The sequence below is a fragment of the Phalacrocorax carbo genome, chromosome 2 (genome assembly GCF_963921805.1).
Source record: "Phalacrocorax carbo chromosome 2, bPhaCar2.1, whole genome shotgun sequence".
Lineage (NCBI taxonomy): Eukaryota > Metazoa > Chordata > Aves > Suliformes > Phalacrocoracidae > Phalacrocorax > Phalacrocorax carbo.
In genome coordinates, this window is record NC_087514.1 from 4,621,882 (window position 1) to 4,639,774 (window position 17,893).

The window sequence follows — 17,893 nt, forward strand, 5'->3', positions numbered from 1 at the left end:
GCTCCCTTACCCCTTTCATCATACAAACATTTCTTTAACTGTCTGAGGGAGGGGAGAGGGAGGATCAGACGCAGCCTTGTAAAATTCCTTCACCCGCTTTGCCTGCGGCAAGTTATTTCTTTTGACACGCATGTAAGATAATATTGGGGGTGTTGTTTGTTTGGCTTGGCTGGATGGTGAATTTTCATAACTATTTTGTAAGCCAAGTACCTGTGAAATGGAGTAGAGAGAACTCAGGGCAGCTTGTTTATGATCCTGCCATCTGGTTAATTAATATATCTCATTAAAAAGGGAAGACCCCTTGCTCCAATTTCTATGCCAAGGCAGAGGGCAAAGCTTTTAGATCAGGGTATTGCTCTCCAGTGTTTAGAGGTCCCGTAGTTTTTTTTTTTAAGGTCCTTGGGTACTGCATGCCAAACAAACCGGTGGAAGCAAGGATAGGTGAGGGATCAGTACCTTGGGGGTTTCTCCAACTACATGACTTACAAAATGGAAACATGCATAACAGTCATAGAGGTGACTTCTGGACACTTTCTTTAGGGAAGGCTCTTGCCGAAGTGCCTCAACTCGCTACACATTGCCTAGGGTCACACCAGGGAACAGGACTCACCCGCTAAAGGTAGACGCTCACGAACGCCGGGAAGGAGAGCGTGTCTCCAACCTCGCTGTTGACCACAGTTTAGGGGCTTTTCTCCCAGCCCCACAAACACCAATCCCTCTCCCAGGCAAACGTAGCACACGTCTGGACAGCACATCAGTGTCTCGACTGACACTAGTTTCTCCCCTGTCAAGACTTGAGGATGCGTTTATTTGTTATGGGTTAAATATTTGGAGTTGAGTAAGAACCTCAGAGGGAAAAGGTGGGTCTGCTTCCTTGGATTTTTTTTCCTACCCCCTCACTCTCACTATAAAAAGTGGATTTTTTTAAGGAAAATGTTTATGGAAAATTACCCTTTCTGACTCTAGGCTCAGCTAAGAGCTGACAGCTAACAACTCTCAAGCAAAAATCACATGAGGAAGTACAATGGAGAAATATCTGGACACGTCTGGACATGTATGGACATTGCCGTAACAGGTCTAAAATATCAGGGCGAGGTAAGGACCATGCTTCGCCACAACATCAGGCAACAAAAAGACAAAAAAAAAAACAAGTGTTTTTTCAGGTATTTTAAAGGGAAGTGCCAACATATCAGGAAGCCCAGGCTGCCACGGATTTATGGGTAACAAGAAGCACATTTTAGAAGTTGTAACTACACCCACTCCATCCCTACTCAGCTGTTTCAGTTGTGTTAGGGTCTCATAATTTCCACTAAAGTCTCTTCTCTTACCACAAGTCATTAGACTTTTCTACTACTATAATTTGTGTCTTCTGTGGAATAAACATTAATGTTTCATTAAGCTATACTTCATACATGCCATTGTCATATAATGGGTGTTGTTTTACCTGCAAGAGCAGGTGTTTCACTGAGCAGTCCTTGGGATGGTAGCTTTATCTTTACCATTTGGCTCATTAAGAGAATTATTTTGCCATATTTTTTTCAAAAAGCTAGCAATGTCATTACCATATTTACAAACAGCAGTATGTCAAAAAACACGTCATTCTTTGAACAGACTTTGGGAATCCTCACAAGAAGATGGTTAATTTAGTGAGTTGAGCATGATTGTGGTCATGCATGATTTTCTGTCCTTGGTCTGAATTAGCCTAAAAATAAATTCATATTGATAATAGCATTCTAGAATAAACGATTAATGCCCTTTTTCTGTTTGTTTCTTTAGGGCTTGCAACTGCAGTATTTTTGTTAGTCTCAATATTCATATTGCTTTTTAATAGTGCATAGATGTGTACAGTTCTTCCATTTTGCCTTCTGTGGTTTTCCTTTTTCTTAAGTCTGGTATGCTTCGTGGTTTATTCATGAGCTGCAGTGAAAGAAGTTCACAAATAAAAAAAAATTGTTTTGGAATCTATAGTTAATGGTGTGTCAAGAAACAGAAAACAATTACATTTATGCAACACAATGTGCGTTTTTACATGCTACTCACACACTACCTTATGCATCCCCACTTCATGTAAGTAACAAAAATTAAGTATTACGCTACCCTGCCCAATGCAGTCTGCACAATTAAGGCCAGGAGACATAAATAACTTGGAATAAAAAAACACAGCCCGTGCTAAAAAATGTGGTCTTTTATGGCAAGTTTGGAGGGGCTGCTTACAATGCGGCAGGAGTATGGCCGCAATCAGGACCAAAGCGTTTTAATTTCCTGGGGGTTGCTGCGCGCTGTGTATCGAGCGTCATATATTGTAGATGAGACAAGTGCTAATTGCACCCTTGCACAGGGCAGGCGATGGTACGGGTGGAGGAGGCTGGCGGCCTCCGGCGGGTGTCGCACAGCGGGGGTGACGTGAGGAAGCAGGAGGGTACCTCGTGTGTGGCCAAACATGAGGAAAAGGTGTTATTTTTCCTCATGATGAAGGAAAATTTTGACAATTTTGAGTTGGTGGCATCTCAGGTAAGGAAGGGAGTCTGCTCCAGCACTTTTTGAAGTCGTTACATTTGGAGCTGGACTTGGCATGACTTTTTGGGACAGTGGAGAGGGGGCTCCACACCATGTCGCCACCGAGTTTCTGTGGAAAATGCTCTTTATCTCGGTGGCGGCTGATCAGGTGGGCAGCTTCAAACTGCCCTCAGGTTGCCTCTCGGCGACTCAACGGGCTCCCTTTCCGGCCAGGAAACCCCCTTCGGCCCGCGGAGCGGTGCCGGAGGCGGGGAAGGGTGAAGGACGAGGCCGGCAGCCGCAGGAACGGCCGCTACACCTGACCCGCCCCCGCCCGCCGCCCCCTCCCCTGGGGCGATGCCTCGGCGACCCCGTAGCCTGCCCGCCCGTCGCCGTAGCAACGCCCCCCGCCCGCGCGCGGCCGACCACCCCCCTGAACCACGCCCCCTCACTGCATATTCATGACCCCCTCCGGCGCGGGGAGGGGGCGGGGGCGGGGAGGGGGCGGAAGCGGAAGCGGGAGAGGGTTTCCGAGGAGCCCGGTATAAAGCGGCCGCTGGTGCCCGGTGTTGCCCGCTGTGCTCGTGCCGCCGTGAGTGACCTCGCCTCTCCCTCCCTCCTTTCCCCCTTCCCCCCCACCCTCCCGGCCGGCAGTCGCGGCCGCCTCCCCCGCCGCACGGAGCAGGTCCCGGGTGCAGGGGGAGACCCGGGGGCAGGTAAGGGGGGGGCGGTTGGGCTGTGAAGGGGGGCCTGGGGCGAGGAGAAAGGGGGTGGGGGGAGAGAGGTGTTGGGGAGCTATGGGGTGAGGGAGGGTTGGGGGAAGGGAGGTGAGGGGCCGGCAAAGGCGAGGAAGGGCTTTGGGGGGAGGGAGATGAGGGGCCGAGGAAGGGGTTTGAGGGGAGGGACATGGGGGCCGGCAAGGGTGAGGAAGGGGTTTGGGGGGAGGAAGATGAGGGGCTACAAAGGTGAGGAAGGGATTTGGTGGGAGGGAGGTGGAGGGCCAGCGGAGGTGAGATGGGGCTGTTTGGGGTGAGGGAGGTGAGGGGCCGGTGGAGGTGAGGAGGGGTTTGGTGGGAGGGAGATGGGGGGCTGGAGAAGGTGAGGAGGGGTTTGGTGGGAGGGAGATGAGGGGCTGGCAAAGATGAGGAAGGGGTTTGGGGGAAAGGGTATGGGGGAGCTGCAAAGGTGAGGAAGGGCTTGGGGTGAGGGAGATCATTGGCTGGCAAAGTAGAGGAGGGGTCTGGGCTGAGCGGTTAGTGAAGGTCAGAGGGGTTTGAGACATGGAGCTGCTGAAGGAGAGGGAGATGGGGGGCTGGTAGAGGTGAGAGGGTTGGGGCAAAGGAGATGAAGGTCTATGAAGTTGAGGAAGGGGTTGAAGGGGTTGGGATGAGGGGCTGGTGGAGGTGATGAGGGGCTGTGATGGTGAGGGTTAGAGCTGTGAGTGGGACTGAAGGTAAAGAAGGGCTGAGAAGCTGTTGGGTGGAGGATTTATGGGGCTAGAGAGGTGAGAAAGTGATGAGAAGCTTTGGGGTGAGTGGTATGTGGGGCTGTACAGATGTGAAGGGGATGAGCTTTAAGGTGAGGGAGATGTTAGGCTGCAGAAGGGAGAAAGGGCTGAGAAATGAGAGGTGAGGGAGACATGGGGCTGCAGAGGTGGAAATTGGAGAGGGTTGCCCTCTGTGGTGAGGGGTTGGGCCAAAGGAGATATGGGGCTGCAGAGATTGGGAAGGGATGAGGAGTGAATGGTAGGATGAGTAAGGTGGGGTTGGAGAGGTGTGATTTGGGTGTCTGGTCTAACATCTGAGTCCTAATGAGGTGAAGATGGGATGAGAGAGGTGGTGGTGTGCATCTGTGGGATTATGCTGGGTGGTGCGTATGCTGGAAGAGGACTTTACAAAGGGACCAAAGATGGAAATTAGTGTAGCTTTTCAGACTATTGAACTTCACTAGTGTGCCATTTGAATAATTCTACACTTAATCTGTAATCTGATCTCAGTGCTTTACCATAAAACAGTTGAGTCTCACCTCACCTGGTCTGATATGATGGTGGGAATAAAGGGGTACTGGGGGAAGAAATTACTTGGCACTTAACTCTTAAATCTCCAATGAAAGCTGCAGTTTTCCTTAAGATCATCTTATTAATGATTTGCATCTCTAAGATGCCCTAATTTAGCACTTTTAGCAGGTGTAGTAACTGTGTTTGACCTTGAAAAATATTCTCCCTGTTGGGACAGTTTGCTGTAGTGACTGGCCTCCAGTATCCTCTATGTATAGAGGAAAAAAGGAGGGAGGAATAGATCTGGCCAAGGCTCTGACTTGGCACTGGATGCAGTGAGCAAATCAATGTTGCTAGAGCTTGGCTAATGCAGTGAATTACAGATGGGAAAGGACAGGAAAGATATTGCAGTGTGTTGAATGTTGGACAGAGGAGGCGATTTCTCCTCCAGGAAAGGAGACATTACAAGAAGTAGACCTACGGGGATAGGCAGCTCTGTAAGTGCAGAGCACAGAGATAACTGCAACACTATGAGGATTCATGAGAAGAAATTATGCTGTTACAGCATGTATCCTTACTGCTCCAGTGTGATCTGCGTCATGTTCCACTGCCTTGATCAGACAGTGCTACTAAAATATTTAATGAAATATGGCTTGAGCAGGCACTTGAGCTCAAAGAAAGAGCTGGTGAATACTTCTGTTTTTGTCTAAGTCAGGCTTTTTTTCTAAATATCTGGTAGAAGTGGTTGCTGATGTGATTGCACTGACATAGCTTGTGTATGCCTTCTTCCCCCACGCAGTATTGCAAAAGATAAGGTCTTCCTTGCTTGGTTTGTTTAATGATTATACTGGATTAATGAAATGTTCAATGGGCCTAATTTTTCCCTTCCTAAATAAGGAAAGGGGTTTCAGGTAAGAGATTAAGGTATTTAGTTGACACTGGCTGTAAATGCTTGAGAATACTCTCTACTGCAAGCTTGAAAAGCTGATGCTTACCTTAAGCTCCTAAAACTGCATCCAACACATCTCTGGGTTTCCAAGTCTGTCAAAGGTAGTGGCAGCTGCTCTCCTGGAAGTGAGAGCTTCATTCCTGTATTAATGAGATTAAATTGGGTGTTTAAGGGCATTTTCATGACAAAATAACAATTTCCATGATGTAATGGATGGGATCAGTGGAACAACTTCTATTTTAGTTAGGTATTTGTAATATCAGAGGCCAGTTTACATGGGTTGGCTCATGCCTTTCTGAGCAAGGAAATAGTAGGAGCTCTTGCACTCAATTACGTATGACTGAGGCATCTTCAGCAGAATTTAAAACGTATGGTTCTATAGATAACTCTTGTGTAATGTAAACTCCTGTGGGAACCTGCTGCTCTCTGAGAGTTTGTCACTGAGAAAGGAATGAGCAGTATCTGCTGATGGGATCTTGTGTGGATGCTATGGGGACTGCGTGCAATTGAAGGCAGTCTTCTCCCTCAAAGCTGAAAGGTCTTGGCGATTCAGTCTGTTTTAAAAACACTTATATTGTACTGCCTTAAGATGGCAAGGGAGGATGTCTTTTGCTGGAGGTGTCCTTAGTGAGGAGGAGGTGGCTGGAAGACTGACATAGCTGGTGAACTTGCTGCTGCTTCTGTGTTAAACCAAAATTCATGAAGTGCAACTTTGTCCATATGCCTTTTCAGTGGGGCAACACAAGTGGAATATTTACATGAAGCATGGTGTAACTCTGACAAAGAATACATGTGCTTGTATGTCTAGTACATGTGACCTAAATTTTTCAAACCGAAGCACATGTGCAGCCTACTTCGGGAGCTTGTTGAAGCAACTGCCTTTCTGCCATGTGGAAGTACAGGCTCTGAGGAGCTTAGAGAAAGCAGGCTGAATTTGGACCCATCTCGCAAGGCTGTGACCTCAGAGTTTAATTACCTTTAAACTCACTCCAGTCCTGGATTCACTGACAGCTAGAAAGTTAGGTCTTTGTAATTTAATATTGCTCTGCTTGTGTGCTAAGGCTGGAATGTGTGGACTCTGCCTCTACCCCTGTATAAACTTGTTTTAGATGGCTCATTCCTAAAAGCCATGAGAATACTAACATTGGATGGTACTGCAGAGTATTTCACCAGTGAAACTGCATCTAATGTTCAAAAACCTTACTGAAGTCAAAATGTGTTGCCAACCAAGTACCTTAGAAAAGATGCTTAAGCTTTGAGAGGCATCTTATAAATGCCTAGGTGGGAAGCTGGTGGCTGAAATGAACCACTAACTGCTAGATAATGCCCGCAGTTGTGAATGCAGTTGCATGTAACACTTCTGTACTTTCAGCAGATGCTGACTTAAGCAATAAACAGTTCCTTATACAGTAACATTTGGTCTTGTGTAGCTTAATCTGTAAACTCTGACTGTGATGTCCTGCTGCTGTTCCTAGTTGAACACCTCATGACTTCATGCTTCAACTCCCAGAGAAGGCAGCCAGTTTTGCCCACAGTATGTGGGCACCTCTACTTGCATGTTAGGCAAAAGCAGTGAAATCTTTCACATCGCCCATCACAAGAAGCTGCAGCTGGCAGTTTTTGAGGTTAACTAGCAGTCTGTACCTCTGCTGTTGTTCCTAATTGTAGCAGCCATCCTAAAATACTTGCATCAAATGATCAAGCAGTGTGTGTTCAGCAACAGTGCACAGGCAGTGGTGTCATGCTTGAGGTAAAAACAAGCTTCATGTGCCCTTCAAACTGACTGTAATGTGATGGTTAGTGTAAAAGCATGCTAAACAGAGGCAAACCTACTTAAGCTGAAATGGGGCTTTCTAGCTGATCTGCCAGGAGAGCTGCTGTGGAAGTGATGAGGCTGTCATGTGATGGAGGGGGAAGCTTTAGCAGCTCGCACAGTAACTGGCAACATGGAGAACTGTTTGTACTGCATTTTAGTTTTGCAAGGGTCACTCCCATGACCTTTACCTGTAGTATTGCAAGATCCCGGGCTGTGACCTATTCCAGCTATGGGCATGAGATTCATCAAAACTAGGCTGACAATGGCATAGCCTCATGTGTGGTGTTTTTTATTAGAGTAGGCTTAACTTATGTGACAACTATTCTGTTAGAGCTCCTGGTCCTTCAACTTGCAGCACATTGTCTGCCTTACTAAACAATTTCCATTCAACAGCGTGGTTAACCTGAGAAATGCAGAGTGCAATGATTGTCACCTGGCTTAATATACCAGTGCTAAACTGATAAGAGTGAACCAATACTTTTCCTAAGCAGAGCATTATTCCTGCCTAGTAACTGCCTTAATGAGTCCACAAACTTTCTAGCAGAGCTGTGTATTTAAGTTGCCATACAGAAGCAGAAAATACAAATGATCCTGGCAAACCCACTTGCCAGAAAGCTGAAGCAGAATGCTTGCTGTCAGGATGAGTGACACAGTGTGTAGCTTGACATATAGCTGCTGTTGCAGTTTGAGAATCACCTTCCAGATGGGAGATCCTGGGCAGCCCAGAAACCAAGCCTGGAAGCAGTCACTGTTAAGCTGTAGAGCTCTGTGCTGTGAACTAAAGACTTTACATGTTTTTTTGGTAGGCTGGTCAGGTGACTGTTTTATGGTCAGCAGCTTATCAGTTACCCACACATCTTGCATTTGAGTCACAGCCCTACTTGGAGTAACCACCCAAAACTTCTACTGGTAAAGGATATTATGTCTTCCAGCTAGGACTGTGAGTCTCTTGAATCCTAGCAATAACTATTCACTGCTATCTTGAATAAACTGGTTATTCTGTTATGCTTCTGTATCACAGTGTACTCCCCTGAGTGGAATAAGATACTCTGCATGAAAAAGAGCTGAGTTCATACTATTAAATCTAGAACTCCGATAGTATTGCCGGAGACTGAATTTGCCTCAAGTTAAAAACCGAACTTTAGGCATCTCGGCAATGGATTCAGAGCGCTGCAGTGTCTGAGTCACTGAGTGTTTTGTGTGCTGTGAGCTGCCATCTTAGGGAAACTGGCACACAGTAGCTTAACTAAAGCCCCTTAGTGCTGATATTTCCAACAAGTGCTGTAAAGTCACTTACACTGCAGCTGGCATACTGCATTATAACAACTCAGGAGCAGCAGCTGCCAGGTCTTCTCATCAAACTTGCTCTTGGCAAGTGATTGGCAACCATCAGGATGCAAAGCTTTCATTGGGTAATGATTTGGTTTAGGAGCTGCTTCTGGATTTGGTTTGGCTCTTACTGGCGTGTAATCTGCTCAAACATGAATCTCAATATATAGGTGATAGGAAGTTTGTTTTTACAGCATGGACAACTAATAAAACTCTTAACTCAGAGCTGGAGAAGACTTGGTTTCTGGGACTGTCATATATGAGGTATATTAAACTAGTCTTTAGCTTTAGGACACCTGACTAGTTTGATGCTTTAGGCTTGACTAGCAGTCTTTTTTGCAGTGTTATATGAAGACTGACTAATCTGGGGGCCTGAGGTGCTCTGGGAGTGGACTGGGACCTACTTTCTGTGCAAGACTGATTGTCAGTCAATAGCTGCTACTCCTGTAGCAAGGCATAGAAGGGTAGGAGGTAAACAAAACTTAGCCCTAAGGAATAGGCTGAAGATGCTTTTAAAAATCTTAGTGGTGTGTAAACAGCAGCAGGAAAGCATTACCCCTGAATTGTTTTGCTAACCTATCTCAGGTGGACTTTATCAGTGTTCTGGGGAGAGCAAGACTGGTGCACTTAGACTGGAGAGAGAACCTAATTTCCTCATCTTGTTTTAAATGAGAGCTCTAATGTTTTTGTAACTGAAATTGAAACCAGTGTTATGCTGACCCTGCATATTTTCTGTCCTCTGCTGGCTGGCCTGGACTACTTCTGCATGCACTATAGCTCATTTATTTTGGAGACTTGAAAACATGCCATTATCACCCTTCAGTGCCAGATAAATAAATGATCTAACTGGGGACTGAACCCAAAGTGCTTTTTTACAAAAGCACAACTGCATGTTGTACTTAGATTCTTCATTCTGTCCTTGAATATATGGTCAGTCATCCTGGACCACATCCAAAAACCAGTGGCTTAGGCCAAAAAGCAATGACTACAGAACAGTCAGATTTCTATGCCACTTAATTTCCTATCATCACTTATATGCAGCAAGCAGTCTTCCAGAATGCACTTAATTGGAGCACTATTTAACCTTCAACTTGCTTATCAATCATACAGGAGTACAAATATGGGGAACAGGAATCCACTATTAAAGTAGTGTCGATGCTGGATCTTTGCTTCCAGGTAACAGGAACTTCAGGGTTTATTTTTTTTGTGCGGAGGGAGAAGGCACACATGCAGGGTAAAAATACTCCTCCCCTTTTACGAGGGGAATATCTGAGCAAGTACACTGGCCTGTGCAATCTGGCTCTGGGTACTCCCAGAGGAGCGATTTAACAGTCTGAACTATTGCTCCTTGGAGTAGTGTGGCTAGCCAGCTAACTCCCAAGAGTTCAAAAAATAACCCGAAACAAATGCACAAGTTTAACACTAACACATCTAGTGCACATGCCGTTTGCTGTCTGAAATGTATCAGCTCGTGATGTAGGTTTGTTCTTTTTCTTGGCTCTTGTTCTGTTTCTAACTTCAGTGTAGAGAGGGAAAAAGCTTATGCTTCTCAGTGCAGGACTTACTCTGATTGTTTCCAACATCATAGCATTTGTGTGGCTCTGGCTGCTGTTCACATTGATTGTCACAGTCTAAAAGTCAAAATACTTCGCTCCTTCAGTGGGTTGAAAAGGGGAGTGTCTTGAGAATTACCTGTACCCTTCATGCTCCTACTGTTATTGCTGGCCTGTTCTGCTGCTTTGCTTTCAAATCACCTTTCTAATTTGTCATCTTCCAGCTATGGTTCAAAACTCTCAATATGCAGCTGCACAGTGGCAGATCTGTCTGCTGGAGAAATGGCATTGAACCAGATAATGTGTCCTCTTCCAGGTGGTCGCTCTGGGATAGTTTGTGTGACAATTCAGGATGCCATTTGAAAATAAGCCTTTTGACCCTTATAGTACTAGTGGGATCTCTAATCTTTGTATGCATGTGAGCTAGACTAGAGTGGTAGATATATGTATATCTACCATGGCCTTCCAGCTGTGTAGTTAAGTTGTATATAAAAGGGTTTGGGTTCCCACCTAGCAAATCTTATGCTAGCATCTTCCATAGATTTCTGTTTATCTACTGGGTGTGGTATTAGATTGTTAGTAATTCTTTTACAACTTGGGAAGAGTAGAATATACTTGTGGGCAAGTAATAGTCTTTGGTATGTGACTTAAGATAGAGCCTTACTATTCTCATGGTATTCTTTGCCTATTCATGGCTAGATCTAATTAATATCACTTTGTAAATCCTAATCTCTCAGGGGTGTTCAGTATAAACTTGACTCTACTCGTTGAGCAAGTTTCTTTGCATCTTCCTACTTCTGCAGAGGTCACTTAATGGAAAGCTACCCTTAGACAAAACCCACAGTGCTCAATACAAAACATGTATGTTCATCAGTCTGCAAGCTTCCAGCTCATTCCAGCAGCCCGATGCTGCACAGTATTTCCCTGAACTGCACCTAACAGCTTTCTCTGCCTCATTCATTAACTATGTTCTGAAATAAACACTCTTTCCAAGAGATCAATTCCAGTTCTGTGTTAAGGCTAGTTACTGAATAACTGGCTGTAATGAATGCCTAAATTTATCATTGGTACAATAATAGCTACACTGTTTCTTTAACTTTAGCATCTTCAGAAGCTTTTTGGTTGAGAGACTGGCTGTCTGGGTGGCTTTATAAGGAGCCTGTGTAGGTATTTCTAAATATCACACTTGCAGGATCCTCCAGTGAACTTAAGTTGCCTTGACTATGGATCACAGCCTCGTTCTACCTACTTGGAATTTAGCAATTGTGTCCCTGATGGCATTCACCAATCTTTCACATTTTAAGGCCTTTTCCACTGACAAAGCTGTGGGCTTGTAAGTGGCCCGTGGTCAAACATTCCTACTAGAGAAAGCTTTAAGTCCCTATGTAGCAATTACTGTATTTAAGACAGACTATCCACCATGGCTTACAAAAGACAAATGCTTTGAGTTAGGGAATAAGACTTCACCTAACATGCAGAAATTGGAGCAGACCAAATGATTTGGAGATCCTGCCTTTAGGAGATGGAATAAGAAAGCCGCTGCTGTTCTGTGTGTCAGGCGTTCTCAGTAAAATTGCTTTGTGGTTGAAAAAATAGTCTGACCTAGGGAGGTGTTCCAGGAGAGGTATTGGTAATAGTTCCCCAAGCCTTAAAACTAAGGGTATATTGTCTAATAAGGGCAGAGTTTAATGTTAATGTGTTTAAATATTTCAGTTCTGTGTTTATAACATCTCCACCATGCAATATACTGTCCATCTTGCAACTAAATTAGTGTGGTCAGGGTGGAAGTACTGTGCAAATGAAAGCAATGCTTTGTCTATCTCCAGTAGCAGCATTCAGTTCATTAATGTTGCATCTGCCTGTAACTTGGAAAATGAGTGGAAGCCTGCCAGTGACAAATATTAAATAAAAATGGGTGCCTTATTTTTGCTTCAATGACTGTCCAGTGTATTTTCTAATTCTTACTTGGTGTGGTTGTGCTAGTGCTGTTATGCTTCATTTTCTTGCTCACTGTTGATGTAGGCATTAAATAACTTCCTCTTTAATTGTCTGGGTAATTGTGATACCTTTTCAGATAGCAATAAGAATAGTGACTTTCACTGAAGAAACCTTTAAAATATTGGGCTAGACTGGGAGCAAACCTGGAAGCCAAGGCTGGAAACTTGTTGGTTCTGTTGTCTGATAAAGCAAGGAGGAGCCCAGAACTTTTCTTCATAATTTGTTAGCCTCACAGGGCAAACTGTTTATAAGCTGTTTGATGTGAGCAGCTAAGACTAATGCTACGCAAGTCTGTCTTTGCGGCTGAAAGGGTTTAGGTTTATAATGCTCTCACCCTTGCAACCTTGCAGGAAAGAATGAAAATGTAGAAAGCTTACGTGACTGATGAATGCATCTCAAATTGTTTATAACTGAGCTTGTAGCTTAATGTTAAATCTGCATTCCCCAGACTTCTCAGTAGAAGGTTAGGCACAGACTTAAACTGCAGATTGTGCGAGGAGAGCCTGAAAGTCTGGGTAGTTTTCCTTGTCAGTTAGGTGCACAGTTTCACTCCTGGCATATGTGGGGAGGATGTATCAGAAGTGACAGACAAGTGTCACTGTTTGTGATCTAGTGGGTTTCGGAGTATGGCTTTAAGTAGAACTGCCAACACTTCTGAAATCAGCCTGATCACAGCAAATGGTAGTCACACCTGCTCCTCATGGTAGGAAGTGTTTCATAGAAAGCATGTGAGTAGGCATATATGTTCAGTTTATTTTCTGTTCAGCAAAGAAATCTGGGATCAGGCCACTCAAGATCCTACCTGGGTAGCTAGGTGTGTTACCCCATGTGTGTCCTAAAGTAAACTGGAATCTATTTTATTGCACTGTTTTGTTTAGTAGGATTTAACATTTCGTACTGAACCTGGGAAACTTGTCTATCCTAACTTCAGTTCCATGTTTTGAAGGCTGATAACACTATCTGCAGAGTTTTGCACTCCATTCCAGTGAAGGTTTATGCCTGGTTGAAGCTTACTGTAGCAATAAGTGTTCTTTCATCAAGGAAAATACAGGATATAGTTGCATGTTTTATATTCATTGTTTCTCCAGATCTCATGTGAGTGGTGAACAAGGGCATACTAAGTCCTCAAAGGAAGGTGAGCTGAGAGTTTTCCTAGCCAAAACTTTTCTGGGTTATCTGCAGTCAATGCAAACTGCAGTGTGTATAAATAACTTTACAGACACAACATGAATTCTTTCCCTGCACGATTTTCTTACCTAGTAAATCAATTATTTACCCCCTCAGTGTCTACCCCAATTAACTTAAACTCACTGCAGCTTGATTGACAGCCAGAATGCAAGCTAAGGATAGGAATGTGTCACCATGTGGCTGCTTTAATGTTGAAATGCAACTTAGAAATTTAAGTATCTTTTGGCTTAAAAATAAAGGTTTAAAGCAAAATGGAAGTGACCTTTTGAACTATGGCTGCTTTACTGTGTGATGATCTGTGTTTCTCTGGAGAAGTTCATGGGTGAAAAATCTACCCATGTATCTTTCATAAATATTTTTATAGAGGAAATGTTGAACCTAGAAACTTGCTACTGGAAGAACAAAAACTTAAAGCTCTCACAGGATAACAAATGCATTGCTCTTAGATAACAGGGATGTGGTGCTCCTGTTTTGTCTGTTAAATCTTGACTGCTACATGAAGCAACATTAAGATATTTCAAGTCTATTTAGACTCTTAAAACCTAAAACATTTAAGTGGTGTTATGATCAACTGCTCATTGCTTTAATGAAATCTTATTCCTCCCAAAAATCTGGCAGGTGGTTGTTCAAACAGTAAACACATTAGTTTATTGCATAAGCCGGTACTGTAACTGGAAAAGTAAAATGACTAAGCACAGTGTTCTCAGTAAAGCTGCCAAAATAAAATAGAACTCAGAAGGGCAAGCTATACTTTTCATTAAAATAAGCTTCAACAACCACAAAGCTTTTCACCCTGAGGGCTTCCTGACTCTGACAAGTCACTGAAATGTAAAATGTCAAATACCTCCATGTGCTGACCGGTAACTTGCATCAACTTTAAGATCTTCGTTAGTCAAATACTAAATGTACTTTCTTGTTCACAAGCTACAAGACTCAAGTTTTCTTCCTCAGCTTCCTGTGTTAGCGCTGAAGGCACACAAGTACGCATGCAGCACATGTAAATGCCTGTGCCTTTGAAAACTGCTAGCTAGGCAATTGCGCGTGCATCCCCACAATTGAAGATGCAAGAACTGCAAGGAGCAACCTCGGTTTGTACAGCCATGAGAAAGTTATCAGTGAGCGTGACAAGGACGGACTGAGTGTGCTTTTTGTCTTTCACATCATGAATAATAACACTTCTGTTACTGATAGCATGTAGGGAATGTACTGTAGTCCTGGTTACAACTCAGGCCAATCATTACTTCTCTGATACAGGAGAGATTGTTTCATGTTGTCCTTTAACAGCTTTTACCTTTGAAACCTACTGTCAAGCCTTTGAAATAAGTAGAATAGTTTTATGCCCACAGACTTGTAGTCATGTCTTCTGGCTCTTGTCTTTTCTATTTCCTCCCCCAGCTTTTTCTAGCTGGCTTAGTCTGTTTATGTACAGCATGCTTTGCTCACTGAAGTGCTTGGGTTGAATGTTGTTGTGCTTGATGAGGAATCATTAGTCATGTGAGGTGATCCTCACCTCTAATATAACGCTAGGATAGAAGTAAGACTAGGTGTTTTCAAGAGGATACTGACTTGGGTTCTGCTTCTCTGCTGTAATCCACAGGTCTTCCTGAAGTGTGTGATGCCCTCTCTAGTTAAACTGCTAGCAGGAACAGTGTTTGAATAAATATTTGCTAGGTTTGGGGTTTTTATTTCAGACAGTCCTCTGCAGTCCTTAAGATCTGTTCAGCAAGCCTGCTCTCAGTGCATGAGCTGATGATACTTTGGACCAACACTAGAATGTTCCTGAAACCTTACTTAGAAATACTGCTTTGCAGTCAGCTACTCTTCATAGCAGAAGTTGTGGAAGATGTTGTAATGTTCTCTAGGTCCATCTGTGTGTCCTACCCACTTCTTGGTGCTTTCATCTATGATTGCCAAGGCCTTCAATATAGGGATGCATGGCATCTACTCTTTATTAATAAAGACCTATGAAATCCTATGTAATTGCTAATTTATTAAAACCTTCATGTGTTTCAAAGTAGGGTTTTTCCTGGAAGACTTCATGAGTGACCAAATTCAGGCAATTCCAGTTGTCCAGAATTGATTCTAAAAGTCTCTAATTGAAGCCAGAGAAGGCCTATAACATGCCATCCAATATGACAACAGGCTTTTTAAAAATTTTAGACAAAATTGATGTCACCACAGTCTGGCCTGGTTAACTTGGCCAGTTGCTCAACGCGTCATTCATTTGATATTTTTGGTTTGCCTGCTCTTAACAGCCATATACCTTAAGCAGGAAAAACATTTAAAATACTTAGGACTAGTATGTACATCTCTATACCAAGTAACAAGTTCTTGTCTGCTCTTCAAGGACTTAACCAAGTAGTGGTAAAGTCATTCAGGTTAAGGAACAACAAGTTTGTTAATTCCAACAAACTTTTGTGTATAAGCACCTGCAAACTGTGAGGGAACCAGCCCAAAGCAGCAAAATCGTTCAGGGGCAAATGTACTATCCCTTAACTCCATGTGTGATAAATGGATTTAGCGGGTTCTGATGTTAGAGGAAGGAATCCTGTAAGTGTTAGCTGTCTTCATGGGAACTGGGTTGGAAGCCAAGCCACTATCTTGTACCTGATAAGAGTAAATAAAGTGATAAGAGAAAGTAGTCAGTTAAAAGTAGAGCAGTTCTTTAAAGAAATAACCTAAGACCTAAAACTGTTTTGAAAAGATGAGATCAGCTAATATTATGGAGTATTCATTCAAGTACCTGACTTTGGTTTTGCAACTTCAACTCATCCCTTTGTTGTAGGAATTACGACTGTCCTGTTTTCCCCCACAGATGTATGCCTGTGACTTCATCTGCACCACAGAAACAAAGCATCCCTTTTTGAAATTCATCTAGTCAAAAACACCAAACAGCTTAAACCAGGTGTATGTGTGCTTGCATCATACATTATCTGACCTCTGCATGTGAGTAGTGATGCTCCTTGCTTGGGTTGCTGCTATAGGTAGTTGTCATCTCCTGCGATATGAACATCAAATCAGTTTTGCAAATGGAGAAACTAGTACATTATAGCAAGTAGAAGCCACCAAGCATTGATCAGAAGTGACAGGTCAGGAAGCTGGACATGTAACATCTAGAATACTGTAAGGTCAGGCTCAGCTTTCCAGAGGAACCATGAGAAGATGCTGCATCCATTTTGGGATCAGAGAACAAGCAATGAAAGCTTAAAGCAAAGAGCTGAATGCCCTAGCTTGTGGCATGCCTGTTCTCAACAACCTCTGCTGAACCACAAAGATTATTAAACCAGAGGAAAGAATAGAGGTGAAAAATCTTGTACCAGTATTTCTTTTGCCATACAAGCTGAGTAGTAGAGGTGAAGCCAGGTGAGGAAAAGTCAGTGGTGCAAGCACAAACTGTAACAGCATGATAAAGGTATGCGGATGACAGAAGCTGAATGAAGAGCTATTTAACTATCTTCATGAAGGCCATGCTACTGGTATGTGCTATTACTCAAGAATGGTCTAATAGTTTAGAGAGGCTCCCATCAAACTGTTGAGATGCATAAGCAGATAGCTTCAGGGTATTAAAGGCAGCATTCATTGATCAGCTCTCAATTTGGTCAGTTCTTCAGGTATGTTCTGTGAATAGCTATACGGCCCCTGAGATAGGAGGTCCCTTAATGTTAGGTGCATGTTAGACTAATCTTAAAGACTTCTCTGAGCAAGACATTGTTCCTGTTTATCCTTCAAATCAATGCTCAATAAATTTCTCTTGCTACTCTTAAAGCTGTAGCTGGTGTGCATTTTAAAAAAATGTAAAGAGGTACTCAAAGTCTTCATCTATATTCACTTGACCAGTTCTTTCAGGAGTGCTGAATTTAAGTTGTAGCTGTTACTTTCATTGAAAGTATATTCATATAGACTATGGAGTTCCTTTTAATCTTCTGAAGATGGCTTACATTGAGGGTATGTGTTTTTGGTGTCTCTTTAAACAACAAAGGCACAAAACTAAATCTATTTTGTCAGGTGTTCAGGTTGCTACTTTCCCTGTCTCACAACTGAATTTCTCACTTGGCTTGAGGCTTCAGGATCTATCCTAGGTAATAGAATGATTAAAATTGCTTATTCTCTGGCGCTAGTGAATGTACTTCTGAGTAGAGGATCTGATGCCTTTCTGAGGATATTAAAGGTCTAGTAGGATAATGTGCCAACTGCTGCACTGAAGTATCAGCTGTTCTGTGTACTGAAATTCTGGCAGTTCTGCATTGTCCTGCTCTTCTCATGCTGCTTTCAGTGCCTGCAAATATTAAAGCAGCTCTACCTACAGAAATACCTGTGATACTATCTGACCACAAATTCATTCTGCCTCTGAGAATGATCTCAAAGGGTATGCAATTAGCTGTGCATAAAGAAACAACCACTAGATTAGCTCTGTTTTCTAAACAAGCAATCTTGCTTGTATAGGCTGAATTTCTCACTACCATCCATGTTCTTTATGCTAGCAGCCTTCCATCGAGAAAATGACTCAAGTGCAATCGCTTAGAATCCTACAACTAAATTAATGTGGACTATGATTTGTTGACTTTAAA

The 17,893-nt window shown here is 43.3% G+C and overlaps 1 protein-coding gene across 3 annotated transcripts in view; it reads left to right on the forward strand.

Annotated features, from left to right (window-relative positions):
• Positions 1 to 3,006: 3,006 nt before the first annotated feature.
• Positions 3,007 to 17,893, forward strand: part of SLC45A4 (solute carrier family 45 member 4) — a 69,933-nt gene continuing 55,046 nt past the window's right edge. For 2 of the 3 annotated variants that reach the window (XM_064442012.1, XM_064442015.1), the window contains exon 1: positions 3,007 to 3,212. The gene's annotated coding sequence lies outside the window, so the exon portion shown is untranslated. The remainder of the gene's footprint in view (positions 3,213 to 17,893) is intronic. The other variant, XM_064442013.1, reaches the window with a different exon arrangement.